This window comes from Chiloscyllium punctatum, chromosome 19 (genome assembly GCF_047496795.1).
Source record: "Chiloscyllium punctatum isolate Juve2018m chromosome 19, sChiPun1.3, whole genome shotgun sequence".
NCBI classification, from domain to species: Eukaryota; Metazoa; Chordata; class Chondrichthyes; order Orectolobiformes; family Hemiscylliidae; genus Chiloscyllium; species Chiloscyllium punctatum.
The window spans coordinates 44,980,354-44,996,783 of NC_092757.1; the positions used below are offsets into that span (position 1 = coordinate 44,980,354).

The 16,430-nt window shown below is 46.7% G+C and overlaps 1 non-coding gene across 1 annotated transcript; it reads right to left on the reverse strand.

Annotated features, from left to right (window-relative positions):
- Nucleotides 1-9,119: 9,119 nt before the first annotated feature.
- Nucleotides 9,120-9,238, reverse strand: LOC140491680 (5S ribosomal RNA). The gene has a single exon (XR_011963361.1). It is a non-coding gene; the product is annotated as a 5S ribosomal RNA (ribosomal RNA).
- Between the last annotated feature and the right edge of the window lie 7,192 nt (nt 9,239-16,430).

Below are 16,430 nucleotides of genomic sequence, written 5' to 3' on the forward strand. Positions count from 1 at the left end.
ACAAACATTTATCTCCCTCACATTTCAATAGAACAACTCCTCCAGCATCCACTGCGCTTTGTCAGAAAATGATGGCTAAAATCCACCATCCGATGTGTGCACGACTGCTTCCTCACATCTCTATGCAACCCTCTGGCCCAAAGTCTCACGTTATGTTCCTTCATTCTACAATCCCCAACCAGTAGAAATCGTTTATCGTTCTCCACCTTCTCTTTTCCTATTCATGTCTTCAAGACTTTCATCACACCACCCATTAACATTCTCAATTCTACAGACCACAGGCCTAAATGATATGATTTCTCCTTCCATCTTAACCATGGAAGTCCAGGTATCATTCTTGTCAATCAATATTCTACTCCTTTCAGAAGGTGTGCGGCCCAGATCCGCTCACAGTACTCCAAGTGGGGTCTATCTACCCAGGGTTTTGTAGAACTGCAGCACAACTTCGGCATCCTTCTACTCCAGTCCTCTACTTAAAAAGGACAGCAATCTGTTCGCTTTCTGGATTATTTTCTGTACGTGTCCGTGACATTTTAAAGTTGTGTGCACCTGAAACCCCAAGTCTCCTTGGACATGCACTTCATACCATCCAGAAAAATACCTTGATCTGTCCCTTCTTGATCCAAAAATGGATAGCCTCACTGTTGCTTTCATTCTAATGCTTTTGCCACAGTTTTGCTTATTGACTTAATCTATCAATATCCCCTTGCAATTTTATGCTGTCATCTACACAGTCTACAATGCAGCCTAACTTATGCAGCCACAAATTATGATAAGACTTCCTGTGCCATTACCCATTCCCTTAACAAATAACATCAATAATTGAGGCCCTAACACAAGTCCGTGTGAGACATAACTGGTTCCATCCTGCCAATTGACTACCTACCCATTATCTCTACTTTCTGTCACCTGCCACTCAAACAATCTCCGAGCCCTGTCAGGAATTTGCCCTCAATTCTCTTGGCTCCTACCTACTTAAGTGGACTTTGTCAAATGCCTTCTAGAAGTCCATGTAAACAACATCTACGGACATTATTCCCTGACAGCTACCTTAGTCCCCTCTTCAAACCCTCTGCAATGAATTTATCAGGCACGACCTACCTGTCATGTGGCTCTCCCTGGTTAACTCAACAATTTGAGGTGCTCACTTATCCCAGCCTTGATTATAGACTCCAACAAATTCCCTGCCATAGGTGCTAAGCTCCATGCTCTGCAATTCCCGAGTTTTCCGGGTTCTCCTCTCTTAAAAAGCGCGACTGACACGTGCAACAATCCAATCCGGAGGGACGACTCCTGGATCTCGGGAATTCTGAACGATTACAGTTCGGGATTCTATGAGGCGCTTGTCGATTTGTTTTAACACCCACCGATGGAACCCGCCTAATCCCAGGCATTTGTCACCCTTTGATTCCAGTCATTTCCTCATTATCGATGTTTTATTCACCTTCATTTTATTCGGTTGCTTTTCCCGATCCACTTTTCATTTCACCGGGACTTCTGGCAAGCTATCCTCCTTTTCTCCTGAAAATACGAGGTAAGGGGAATGATGGAACATCTCGACCATTTACAATGTCCCCACCTTCTCCTGACCACCCGCTTTCCCTTTAGGGCAGCGGAACATTTCTTCTCGATTTTGATGTCCCTGGAAAGATTCCGATCAAAATTCCTTTTGGGAGCTCTTTTACACTGCTTTGTGTCTTTCCTGCTCTCTGGATCTTTCCCAATCAGCAGGATCTATGCTGATATTTTTGTCCATGACTGTTTTCTTCTGTGAAGCAGAGCTTTCCCTCTCAGGGGTATCAACTGGTTTCCTATCGTCTTCAATGTTTCTTTAAACATCCTCCCGTCATCTTCAGTTCTTTTAGCCATCAGCAGATTTTCCAACCTTATTGTGGAAGGTCTCTGCCTCATCTCAGTCAAGGCGGCTTTTCCGAACTCTCCAACTCCAGCAGCATAGAACATAGAACAATACAGCACAGAACAGGCCCTTCGGCCCCCGATGTTGTGCCGAACATTTGTCCTAGCTTAAGCACCTATCCATGTACCTCTCCAATTGCCGCTTAAAGGTCACCAATGATTCTGACTCTGCCACTCCCACGGGCAGTGCATTCCATGCCCCCACCACTCTCTGGGTAAAGAACCTACCCCTGACATCCCCCCTATACCTTCCACCCTTCACCTTAAATTTATGTCCCGTTGTAACACTCTGTTGTACCAGGGGGAAAAGTTTCTGACTGTCTACTCTCTCTATCTATACCTCTGATCATCTTATAAACCACTATCAAGTCACCCCTCATCCTTCGCCGTTCCAATGAGAAAAGGCCTAGCACTCACAACCTATCCTCGTACGACCTATTCTCCATTCCAGGCAACATCCTGGTAAGTCTTCTCTGCACTCTCTCCAAAGCTTCCACATCTTTCCGAAAGTGAGGGGACCAGAACTGCACACAGTACTCCAAATGTGGCCCAACCAAGGTCCTGTACAGCTGCAACATCACTTCATGACTCTTGAATTCAATCCCTCTGCTAATCCCTCTCTATCCAACTGGCCACATTTCCCGCTATCATACCTCCTGACTTTCCGCATAAGCCTACCATGGGGAAGCTTATCAAATGCTTTCTTAAAATCCATGTACACTACATCCACTGCTCTGCCCTCATCCACATACTTGGTCACCTCCTCAAAGAATTCAATAAGACTTGTAAGGCATGACCTACCCCTCACAAATCCGTGCTGGCTGTCCCGAATCAAGCAGTGTCTTTCCAGATACTCATAAATCCTATCCCTCAGTACCCTTTCCGTTACTTTGCCTACCACTGAAGTAAGATTAACTGGCCTGTAATTCCCGGGTTATCCATATTCCCTTTTTTGAACAGGGGAACAACATTTGTCACTCTCCAGTCACCTGGTACCACCCCCGTTGACAGTGAAGATGAAAAGATCATTGCCAATGGCTCTGCAATTTCCTCTCTTGCTTCCCACATAATCCTAGGATATATCCCGTCAGGCCCGGGGGACTTGTCTATCCTGAAGTTGTTCAAAATGCCCAACACATCTTTCTTCCTAACAAGTATCTCTTCGAGCTTACCAGTCCGTTTCACATTCTCCTCTTCAACAATAAGGTCCCTCTCATTTGTAAATACTGAAGAAAAGTACTCATTCAAGACCTCTCCTATCTCTTCCGACTCAATACAGTCTCCCACTACTGTCCTGGATCAGACCTAACCTCGTTCTCGTCATTCTCATGTTTCTCACATACGCGTAAAAAGCCTTGGGGTTATCCTTGATCCTACCCCGCCAAAGATTTTTCATGCCCTCTCTTAGCTCTCCTTATCCCTTTCTTCAGCTCCGGCCTGGCTATCCTGTATCCCTCCAATGCTCTCTGAACCTTGTTTCCTCAACCTTATGTAAGCCTCCTCCTTCCTCCTTACAAGACATTCAACCTCCCTCGTCAACCAAGGAACCCTCACACGACCATCTCTTTCCTGCCTGACAGATACATACATATCAAGGACGTGTCGTATCTGTTCCTTGAAAAAGTTCCACATTTCCACGACATCCTTCCCTAACAGCCTATGCTCCCAACTTATGCTCCTCAGATCCTGTCTTACAACATTGTATTTACTCTTCCCTCAATTGTAAAACCTACCCTGTTGCACGCACCTATCTCTCTCCATAACCAAGGTGAAAGTCACAGAACTGTGGTCACCATCACCAAAATGTTCATCCACTAACAAGCCCATCACTTGTCCCGGTTCGTTACCGAATACAGCAGATACATGCTTTGTGCTTTCAAACACTGCCTTGAACTTGATAGTGCTATCATCACTATGTGATAAGTGGCCACGCACAAGTAGCTCACTCATTAATTCCAAATCATTACTCATTACTAAACCCAATACTGCTTGTCCACATGAAGCATATAGGACATAATGCAGTGAGAAACAGTACCGGCAATACACCAGACATGCACTACCTTTCTGACAAATGCTTGACTACCTCTAAATCTGTGTTCACGTTAAAATCCCTCATGAGCAGTACTCTGGCTTTGTTACATATTGGATGCTGCCTGAACTGCTGTGCTCTTCCAGCACCACTAATCCAGTATTTGGTTTTCAGCATCTGCAGTCATTGTTTTTACCTTGTTGATTTTAACCCTACTGCGAATCCTCTTGCAAGGATGCCTGCCTTGAAGAAGTTTTCCTCCTCTCTCTACAAGAATCTCAGGGAGTCCCTCTCCCACTGCAACTCCCAGGTCATTGCGTCTGCTCTGAAGCTCTTCAACCATGTTGTGAAACAAACTCGGTACCACAGCCACATTCGCTTCCTCAGTGCATGCCTCCGTAACCAACTCATCCCACACGGACTCCAGACCACCTTTAAACCAGCAGAGTTCGGACCCAAACAGGACAAACAGTACAGACTACAGATTCAAAAACACCAGCAACAGTTCTCCTTCAGGATCCTCCGCTCCACGCTTGCAGCAATGCGCCGTCACCTAACCTCTCTCCAGTCAGCCCTGCCTCAGCTGAGGGCCACACTCTCTCAGAATTGCAAAGGACCCACTCTGTACTACATCCTCAGGAGAATTCATACTCTCAACAAACAGTATTTCAACTCCATCTCAAACATCAAAAACTGTAAGTACAACAAACTTTTATCCACCCACCTCCATAACCAGCGCTCCTCAAACATTCCAGAAGATTCCCCTGGCCTCGGAAACACCATTAGCCATGCGGCTGACGCAGCTACCACCCCCACGCTGAGTGATGATGTCACGTCCGCCCCCATCATGGCCACTCCCACAGTCACTTCCGGCCCTCACATCATTCCTGATGCCACACACTCAGTGACTCCCGCCACCCCTACTGCCATGATCATCACCAATTCCACCTCCACCAGCGCCACTCACCTGCATTCTGCTGACACGGCCCCCACAGACCCCACTGTCACTATCCCCACACCCCAGAACCCCGAGGGCAACATTACCCCAGCTCATGCCTCCACCCCCATTCCCCCCACCATCACACCCACTCCAGGTACTGGCTCCGACCCCACTCCCAGCTCCACACCCACACCAGATCCCAGCTCCCGGCCCTGCCGAGTTTTCACCATCCCTCCAAGACCTCCCACTCACTGAGGAAGAACGATCAGTCCTCAGCAAAGGACTCACCTTCATCCCCCTCCGTCCACACATCACTGAATTTAATACACGCCGTGACGTCAAACAATTCTTCTGTCGCCTCCGCCTCCGAGCTTACTTTCACAATCAGGACTCCCGCCCACCTTCCGAGGACCCCTTCGCCCACCTCCAACACGCTGCATCCACCTGGACACCCTGTGCTGGCCTATTACCTGCCCTCGACCTCTTCATTTCCAACTGCCGCCGGGACATTAACCGCCTCAACCTGTCGACCCCCCTCCCCCACTCCAACCTCTCACCCTCACAACGCGCAGCCCTCCAATCCCTCTGCTCTAATCCCAACCTCACCATTAAGCCAGCGGATAAAGGGGGCACAGTGGTAGTCTGGCGCACTGACCTCTACACCGCTGAAGCCAAACACCAACTCGAGGACACCTCTTCCTACTGCCCCCATCACCAAACCATCATCTCCCAGACCATACAGAACCTCATCACCTCAGGAGACCTCCCACCCACAGCTTCCAACCTCATAGTCCAGGAACCCCGCACTGCCCGGTTCTACCTCCTTCCCAAGATCCACAAGCCTGACCACCCTGGCCGACCCATTGACTCAGCATGCTCCTGCCCCACCGAACTCATCTCTACCTACCTCGACACTATTCTATCCCCCCAGTCCAGAAACTCCCCACATACATTTGAGACACCACCCACGTCCTCCACCTCCTCCAAGACTTCCGTTTCCCCGGCCCCCAAATCCTCATCTTCACCATGGATATCCAATCCCTCTACATCTCCATTCGTCATTACCAGGGCCTCCAAGCCCTCCGTTTTTGCCTCTCCAGACGTCCCCAACAGTACCCTTCCACTGACACCCTCATTCATTTGGCCAAACTGGTCCTCACCCTTAACAATTTCTCCTTTGAATCCTCCCACTTCCTCCAGACCAAAGGCGTAGCCATGGGCACACGTATGGGCCCCAGCTATACCTGTCTCTTTGTTGGCTATGTAGAACAGTTGATCTTCCGTAATTACACCGGCACCACTCCCCACCTCTTCCTCCGCTACATTGATGACTGCATTGGCGCCACCTCGTGCTCCCGCGAGGAGGTTGAGCAATTCATCAACTTCACCAACATATTCCACCCTGATCTTAAATTTACCTGGACCATCTCTGACACCTCGCTCCCCTTCCTGGACCTCTCCATCTCCATTAGTGACGACCAACTTGACACTGACATTTTTTACAAACCCACCGACTCCCACAGCTACCTGGATTACACCTCTTCCCACCCTATCTCTTGAAAAAATGCCATCCCGTATTCCCAATTCCTCCGCCTCCGCCGTATCTGCTCCCAGGAGGACCAGTTCCACCATAGAACACACCAGATGGCCTCCTTCTTTAGAGACCGCAATTTCCCTTCCCACGTGGTTAAAGATGCCCTCCAAAGCATTTCGTCCACATCCCGCACCTCCGCCCTCAGATCTCACCCCTCCAACCGTAACAAGGACAGAACGCCCCTGGTGCTCACCTTCCACCCTACAAACCTTCGCATAAACCAAATCATCCAACGACATTTACGCCACCCCTCCCCACCCCTTTCCGCCTTCCGCAAAGACCGTTCCCTCCGCGACTACCTGGTCAGGTCCACACCCCCCTATGACCCACCCTTCCATTCTGGCACTTTCCCCTGCCACAGCAGGAACTGTAAAACCTGTGCCCACACCTCCTCCCTCACCTCTATCCAAGGCCCTAAAGGAGCCTTCCACATCCAAAGTTTCACCTGCACATCCACCAATATCATTTATTATATCCGTTGCTCCCGATGTGGTCTCATCTACACTGGGGAGACTGGGCGCCTCCTAGCAGAGCGCTTTAGGGAACCTCTCCGAGACACCCGCACCAATCAACCAAACCGCCCCGTGGCCCAACATTTCAACTCCCCCTCCCACTCTGCCGAGGACATGGAGGTCCTGGGCCTCCTTCACCGCCGCTCCCTCACCTCCAGACGCCTGGAGGAAGAACGCCTCATCTTCCGCCTCGGAACACTTCAACCCCAGGGCATCAATGTGGACTTCAACAGATTCCTCATTTCCCCTTCCCCCACCTCATCCTAGTTTCAAACTTCCAGCTCTGCACTGTCTCCTTGACTTGTCCGGACTTGTCCGACCTGCCTATCTTCTTTTCCACCTATCCACTCCACCCTCTCCTCCTTGACCTATCACCTTCATCTCCTCCCCCACTCACCCATTGTACTCTATGCTACTCTCTCCACACCCCCACCCTCCTCTAGCTTATCTCTCCACGCTTCAGGCTCACCGCCTTTATTCCTGATGAAGGGCTTTTGCCCGAAACGTCGATTTCGCTGCTCATTGGATGCTGCCTGAACTGCTGTGCTCTTCCAGCACCACTAATCCAGTATTTGGTTTTCAGCATCTGCAGTCATTGTTTTTACTTTGTTACATATTGCCTAGTTTTGTGCATTTTTACTATCCAGGACTTCAGAGCTGCTACCAGGCGGTCTGTACATAACACCTATTACAATTTTAGGATTTCGACTATTCCTCAGTTCCACCCACACGGTCTCCACTGAATGCGTTTCCTTCATTATGTCCTCCCTCATCATTGACAGAATTTTGTTTCTCATCACGGAGGCTACTCCACCACCTCTGCCATTTTCCATATCCGTCCTATACCACTATCCTATAACCTCGGTCTTCACAATTATCCTTCTGGAGACCACCTTTTGCTTTGCTGAATCTGCAGCACACTCTCCGCGGTCAATATCTCACACCAGAGAGCTCCACCATTCAAACTGATGACCATCGATCCACCTCAACTGCACCTCCCTTTCAGAATTCCCTAAGATATCAAAACTCCATCCACTGACACTGAAGTATCCTCAACAGTAGAACCCACACCACTCTCTGGAGAATATCATTCTAAAGATTAACAACACAATAACTGTCGAAAGTTCACTTATCTGCCTGAAATTATAGGAAATACAGTCTGAAAATCCAAGTCATTGGCACCTATTGCTTCTGCCTTTATCCACCCGACTGTTAATGAACACAACATTCTCTTGCATTTAGTCCAACAGGAGTTCCCTTTCTTCAAAACATCTTGATAGTGTCTTCAAATGGTATGATTATCTTAGTGCACGGTTAAGATTTCCAAAGTAATATCCTTACTCACTAACGTCCTTCTGTCATCCTTAAATGTCAGGGGCTACTCCTCTTTCCAAATCCCACCTTACTATTGTTAATAGTCTGCACTCTGGAAATGTTATTTCTCTACCTTGGTCAACTTGTAACTAAGGCACAGTGATGTCAATTGGATCGAACCATTCATCACCATTTGTGCCATTATTAGGCCGATCTGTTTGTGAAGGCTTCGGCTGTTAGAGAATAAGCCTTGATTTTTGTACCTGGCATTTTAAATACTCACTCTTTACACTTATCTTATTATTTGCTGCTGATGTGTAATAATAATCATCATTACAATGATTGAACTTGCTGTGTTTGCTGACCCATTCTTCCTGCCTTAACCATATCGATCCACCGTTGTATGAACTCGACCGGTGAGTGCAGATATTGTAAAACACCCTTCACCTGACAAGCCCTCACCACAACGTTGTTGCTTTCAGACCCTATCCACACCACTAGTTAGACGATTGTTAGAAAACAGGGGAACGCTGACAGCGATCAGGGAAGTGTGATCATCGAAAGTGAGGCATCACTTAACAAAAACTACGGTTTGTGCTCTTCAATAAAATACTTGCTCCTTTGGTGTTCCTGGTGCGTTTGCTCCAATCTCAAGCAGTAATGATGTGTTTGTGTATTGGGGGAAGAAGTTGAACAATGAAATTGGGCAAGAAAAAGTGAGACAGAGAGACGAAGCGAGTAGTTAATAGGACGTTGCTTGATGAATGGGAGTGTGAGAGTGCGAAGCTGTGAGCAACCTCTGGTGGCTGCAAAAGCCTACTGCACATGGTATTCCCAGGCGGTCTCCCATCCAAGTACTAACCAAGCCTGACTCTGCTTAGCTTCCGAGATCAGACGAGATCGGGCGTTTTCAGACTAGTATGGCCGTAGGCACAGACTGCTTCCATTTCTGCTTCCTTAAAGGCACACACTGCTGCATTTACAACAACATTTTGCCATTCAATCAGACTGCACCAAAACATTTCTTTTTCCTTTGCCTTTCTATTCTCCCATCTCCATCTTCAGTTCCTCTACTTCACCCTAGACACACACACACACACACGTTTATTACACAACAGGATCAACTCTTTCACACTCACTCCACTCCATTTCATTACATGCCCATCCAAACTGCTTCACAAATAAACTCCTTTCCAAATTATAACCACAGCAACATACACACACCACAACGCTGTTTAGCCCCTACAACCTCTGCCTCCATTCAAACATCATGGCTCAGCTCTTGCCCAACTTCATATACAAGCCTCTGGCCCTTGGTACCTTTGCTTCACAAACATTTATCTCCCTCTCATTTCAATAGAACAACTCATCCAGCATCCACTGCACTTTGTCAGAAAATGATGGCTAAAATCCACCATCCGATGTATGCACGATGGCTTCCTCACATCTCTACGCAACCCTGTGGCCCTAAGTCTCACGCTATGTCCCTTCGTTCTACAATCCCCAACCAGTAGAAATCGTTTATCATTAGCTACCTTCTCTTTTCCTATTCATGTCTTCGAGACTTTCATCACACCACCCATTAACATTCTCAATTCTACAGACCACAGGCCTAAATGATATGATCTCTCCTTCCATCTTAACCATGCAAGTCCAGGTATCATTCTTGTAAATCAATATTCTACTCCTTTCAGAAGGTGTGCGGCCCAGATCCGCTCACAGTACTCCAAGTGGGGTCTATCTACCCAGGGTTTTGTAGAACTGCAGCATAACTTCGGCATCCTTCTACTCCAGTCCTCTACTTAGAAATTTGTCTTGCAAACGTTTCGTCCCCTGTCTAGGTGACATCCTCAGTGCTTGGGAGCCTCCTGTGAAGCGCTTCTGTGCTGTTTGCTCCGGCATTTATTGTGGCCTGTCTCTGCCGCTTCCAGTTGTCAGTTCGAGCTGTCCACTTTAGTGGCCGGTATATTGGGTCCAGGTCGATGTGTTTGTTGATAGAGTCTGTGGATGAGTGCCATGCCTCTAGGAATTCCCTGGCTGTTCTCTGTTTGGCTTGCCCTATAATGGTAGTGTTGTCCCAGTCGAATTCATGTTGCTTGTCGTCTGTGTGTGTGGCTACTAAGGATAGCTGGTCGTGTCGTTTCGTGGCTAGTTGGTGTTTGTGCATACGGATCGTTAACTGTCTTCCTGTTTGTCCGATGTAGTGTTTTGTGCAGTCCTTGCATGGGATTTTGTACACTACATTGGTTTTGCTCATGTTGGGTATCGGGTCCTTTGTCCTGGTGAGTTGTTGTCTGAGCGTGGCTGTAGGTTTGTGTGCTGTTATGAGTCCTAGTGGTCGCAGTAGTCTGGCTGTCAGTTCGGAAATACTCCTGATGTATGGTAGTGTGGCTAGTCCTTTGGGTCCACCTAGACAGGGGATGAAACGTTTGCAAGACAAATTCCCAGCTTGACGAACAGAACCACAACGAGCACCCGAGCTACAAATCTTCTCCCAAACTTTGACCTACTCAGAAAGGACAGCAATCTGTTCGCTTTCTGGATTATTTTCTGGACGTGTCCGTGACACTTTAAAGTTGTGTGCACCTGAAACCCCAAGTCTCCTTGGACATGCACTTCATACCATCCAGAAAAATACCTTGATCTGTCCCTTCTTGATCCAAAAATGGATAGCCTCACTATTGCTTTCATTCAAATGCTTTTGCCACAGTTTTGTTTATTGACCTAAATCTATCAATATCCCCTTGCAAATTTATGCTGTCATCTACACAGTCTACAATGCAGCCTAACTTATGCAGCCACAAATTATGATATGACTTCCTGTGCCATTATCCATTCCCTTAACAAATAACATCAATAATTGAGGCCCTAACACAAGTCCTTGTGAGACATAACTGGTTCCATCCTGCCAATTGACTACCTACCCATTATCTCTACTTTCTGTCACCTGCCTCTCAAACAATCTCCGAGCCCTGTCAGGAATTTGCCCTCAATTCTCTTGGCTTCTACCTTCTGAAGTGGATTTTGTCAAATGCCTTCTAGAAGTCCATGTAAACAACATCTATGGACATTATTCCCTGACAGCTACCTTCGTCCCCTCTTCAAACCCTCTGCAATGAATTTGTCAGGCACGACCTACCTGTCATGTGGCTCTCCCTGGTTAACTCAACAATTTGAGGTGCTCACTTATCCCAGCCTTGATTATAGACTCCAACAAATTCCCTGCCATAGGTGCTAAGCTCCATGCTCTGCAATTCCCGAGTTTTCCGGGTTCTCCTCTCTTAAAAAGCGCGACTGACACGTGCAACAATCCAATCCGGAGGAACGACTCCTGGATCTCGGGAATTCTGAACGATTACAGTTCGGGCTTCTATGAGGCGCTTGTCGATTTGTTTTAACACCCACCGATGGAACCCGCCTAATCCCAGGCATTTGTCACCCTTTGATTCCAGTCATTTCCTCATTATCGATGTTTTACTCACCTTCGTTTTATTCGGTTGCTTTTCCCGATCCACTTTTCATTTCACCGGGACTTCTGGCAAGCTATCCTCCTTTTCTCCTGAAAATACCGAGGTAAGGGGAATGATGGAACATCTCGACCATTTACAATGTCCCCACCTTCTCCTGATCACCCGCTTTCCCTTTAGGGCAGCGGAACATTTCTTCTCGATTTTGATGTCCCTGGAAAGATTCCGATCAAAATTCCTTTTGGGAGCTCTTTTACACTGCTTTGTGTCTTTCCTGCTCTCTGGATCTTTCCCAATCAGCAGGATCTATGCTGATATTTTTGTCCATGACTGTTTTCTTCTGTGAAGCAGAGCTTTCCCTCTCAGGGGTATCAACTGGTTTCCTATTGTCTTCAATGTTTCTTTAAACATCCTCCCGTCATCTTCAGTTCTTTTAGCCATCAGCAGATTTTCCAACCTTATTGTGGACGGTCTCTGTCTCATCTCAGTCAAGGCGGCTTTACCGAACTCTCCAACTCCAGCAGCATAGAACATAGAACAACACAGCACAGAACAGGCTCTTCAGCCCACGATGTTGTGCCGAACATTTGTCCGAGCTTAAGCACCTATCCATGTACCTATCCAAATGCCGCTTAAAGGTCACCAATGATTCTGACTCTGCCACTCCCACAGGCAGTGCATTCCATGCCCCCACCACTCTCTGGGTAAAGAACCTACCCCTGACATCCCCCCTATACCTTCTACCCTTCACCTTAAATTTATGTCCCCTTTCAACACTTTGTTGTACCCGGGGGAAAAGTCTCTGACTGTCTACTCTATCTATTCCCCTGATCATCTTATAAACCTCTATCAAGTCACCCCTCATCCTTCGCCGCTCCAATGAGAAAAGGCCGAGCACTCTCAACCTATCCTCGTACGACCTTTTCTCCATTCCAGGCAACATCCTGGTAAATCTTCTCTGCACTCTCTCCAAAGCTTCCACATCTTTCCAAAAGTGAGGCGACCAGAACTGCACACAGTACTCCAAATGTGGCCTAACCAAGGTCCTGTACAGCTGCAACATCACTTCACGACTCTTGAATTCAATCCCTCTGCTAATGAACGCTTATACTCCATAGGCCTCCTTACAAGCTCTCTGGAGTGGCAACTTTCAAAGATCTATGTACATAGACCCCAAGATCCCTCTGTTCCTCCACCTTACTAAGAACCCTACCGTTACCCCTGTATTCCGCATTCTTATTTGTCCTTCCAAAATGGACAACCTCACACTTGACAGTGTTAAACTCCATCTGACACTCCTCAGCCCAGCTCTGCATCACATCGAAGTGCCTTTGCTGCCGACAACAGCCCTCCTCACTATCCACAACTCCACCAATCTTTGTATCATCTGCAAATTTATTGATCTACCCTTCGACTCCCTCTTCCAAGTCATTAATAAAAATTACAAACAGCAGAGGACCCAGAACTGATCCCTGCAGAACTCCACTTGTAACTGGGCTCCAGACTGAATATTTACCATCTACCACCACTCTCTGACTTCGACTTGTAAGCCAGTTCTCCATCCAACTGGCCAAATTTCCCTCTATCATACCTCCTGACTTTCCGCATAAGCCTACCATGGGGAACATTATCAAATGCCTTACTAAAATCCATGTACACTACATCCACTGCTCTACCCTCATCCACATACTTGGTCACCTCCTCAAGACCTACCCTTCACAAATCCGTGCTGGCTGTCCCTAATCAAGCACTGTCTTTCCAGATACTCATAAATCCTATCCCTCAGTACCCTTTCCATTACTTTGCCTACCACTGAAGTAAGACTTACTGGCCTGTAATTCCCGGGGTTATCCCTATTCCCTTTTTTGAACAAGGGCACAACATTCGCCACTCTCCAGTTCCCTGGTACCACCCCCGTTGACAGTGAAGACGAAAAGATCATTGCCAATGGCTCTGCAATTTCCTCTCTTGCTTCCCACATAATCCTAGGATATATCCCGTCAGGCCCGGGGGATTTGTCTATCCTCAAGTTGTTCAAAACGCCCAACACATCTTCCTTCCTAACAAGTATCTCTTCCAACTTCCCAGTCAATTTCACACTCTCCTCTTCAACAATAAGGTCCCTCTCGTTTGTAAATACTGAAGAAAAGTACTCATACAAGACCTCTCCTATCTCTTCCAACTCAATACACAGTCTCCCGCTACTGTCCTTGATCGGACCTACCCTCGTTCTCGTCATTCTCATGTTTCTCACATACGCATAAAAGGCCTTGGAGTTATCCTTGACCCTATATGCCAAAGACTTTTCATGCCCTCTCTTAGCTCTCCTAATCCCTTTCTTCAGCTCCCGCCTGCTATCCTGTATCCCTCCAACGCTCTCTGAACCTCGTTTCCTCAACCTTATGTAAGCCTCCTTCCTCCTTACAAGACATTCAACCTCCCTTGTCAACCAAGGTGCCCTCACCCTACCATCTTATTCCTGCCTGACAGGTACATACATATCAAGGACATGTCGTATCTGTTCCTTGAAAAAGTTCCACATTTCCACAACATCCTTCCCTAACAGCCTATGCTCCCAACTTATGCTCCTCAGATCCTGTCTTACAACATTGTATTTACCCTTCCCCCAATTGTAAAACCAACCCTGTTGCATGCACCTATCTCTCTCCATAACCAAGGTGAAAGTCACAAAATTGTGGTCACCATCACCAAAATGTTCATCCACTAACAAGCCCATCACTTGTTCCAGTTCGTTACCAAATACAGCAGATACATGCTTTGTGCTTTCAAACACTGCCTTGAACTTGATAGTGCTATCATCGCTCTATGATAAGTGGCCACGCACAACTAGCTCACTCATTAATTCCAACTCATTACTCATTAATAAATCCAATACTGCTTGTCCACATGAAGCATATAGGACATAATGCAGTGAGAAACAGTACCGGCAATACACCAGACATGCACTACCTTTCTGACAAATGCTTGACTCCCTCTAAATCTGTGTTCACGTTAAAATCCCTCATGAGTAGTACTCTGGCTTTGTTACATATTGGATGCTGCCTGAACTGCTGTGCTCTTCCAGCACCACTAATCCAGTATTTGGTTTCCAGCATCTGCAGTCATTGTTTTTACTTTGTTACATATTGCCTAGTTTTGTGCATTTTTACCATCCAGGACTTCAGAGCTGCTACCAGGCGGTCTGTACATAACACCTATTACAATTTTAGGATTTCGACTATTCCTCAGTTCCACCCGCACGGTCTCCACTGAATGCGTTTCCTTCATTATGTCCTCCCTCATCATTGACAGAATTTTGTTTCTCATCATGGAGGCTACTCCACCACCTCTGCCATTTTCCATATCCCTCCTATACCACTATCCTATAACCTCGGTCTTCACAATTATCCTTCTGGAGACCACCTTTTGCTTTGCTCAATCTGCAGCACACTCTCCGCGGTCAATATCTCACACCAGAGAGCTCCACCATTCAAACTGATGACCATCGATCCACCTCAACTGCACCTCCCTCTCAGAATTCCTTAAGATATCAAAACCCCATCCACTGACACTGAAGTATCCTCAACAGTAGAACCCACACCACACTCTGGAGAATATCATTCTAAAGATTAACAACACAATAACTGTCGAAAGTTCACCTCATCTCAGTCTGAAATTATAGGAAATACAGTCTGAAAATCCAAGTCATGGGAACCTATTGCTTCTGCCTTTATCCACCCGACTGTTAATGAACACAACATTCTCTTGCATTTAGTCCAACAGGAGTTGCCTTTCTTCAAAGCATCTTGACAGTGTCTTCAAATGGTATGATTATCTTAGTGCACGGTTAAGATTTCCAAAGTAATATCCTTACTTACTAATGTCCTTCTGTCATCCTTAAATGTCAGGGCCTACTCCTCTTTCCAAATTCCACCTTACTATTGCTAATAGTCTGCACTCTGGAAATGTTATTTCTCTACCTTGGTCAACTTGTAACTAAGGCACAGTGATGTCAATTAGATCGAACCATTCATCACCATTTGTGCCATTATTAGGCCGATCTGTTTGTGAAGGCTTCGGATGTTAGAGAATAAGCCTTGATTTTTGTACCTGGCATTTTAAATACTCCCTCTTTACACTTATCTTATTATTTGCTGCTGATGTGTAATAATAATCATTACAATGATTGAACTTGCTGTGTTTGCTGACCCATTCTTCCTGCCGTAACCATATCGATCCACCGTTGTATGAACTCGACCGGTGAGTGCAGATATTGTAAAACACCCTTCACCTGACAAGCCCTCACCACAACGTTGTTGCTTTCAGACCCTATCCACACCACTAGTTAGACGATTGTTAGAAAACAGGGGAACGCTGACATCGATCAGGGAAGTGTGATCATCGAAAGTGAGGCATCACTTAATAAAAATCACGGTTTGTGCTCTTCAATAAAATACTTGCTGCTTTGGTGTTCCTGGTGCGTTTGCTCCAATCTCAAGCAGTAATGATGTGTTTGTGTATTGGGGGAAGAAGCTGAACAATGAAATTGGGCAAGAAAAAGTGAGACAGAGAGACGAAGCGAGTAGTTAATAGGACGTTGCTTGATGAATGGGAGTGTGAGAGTGCGAAGCTGTGAGCAACCTCTGGTGGCTGCAAA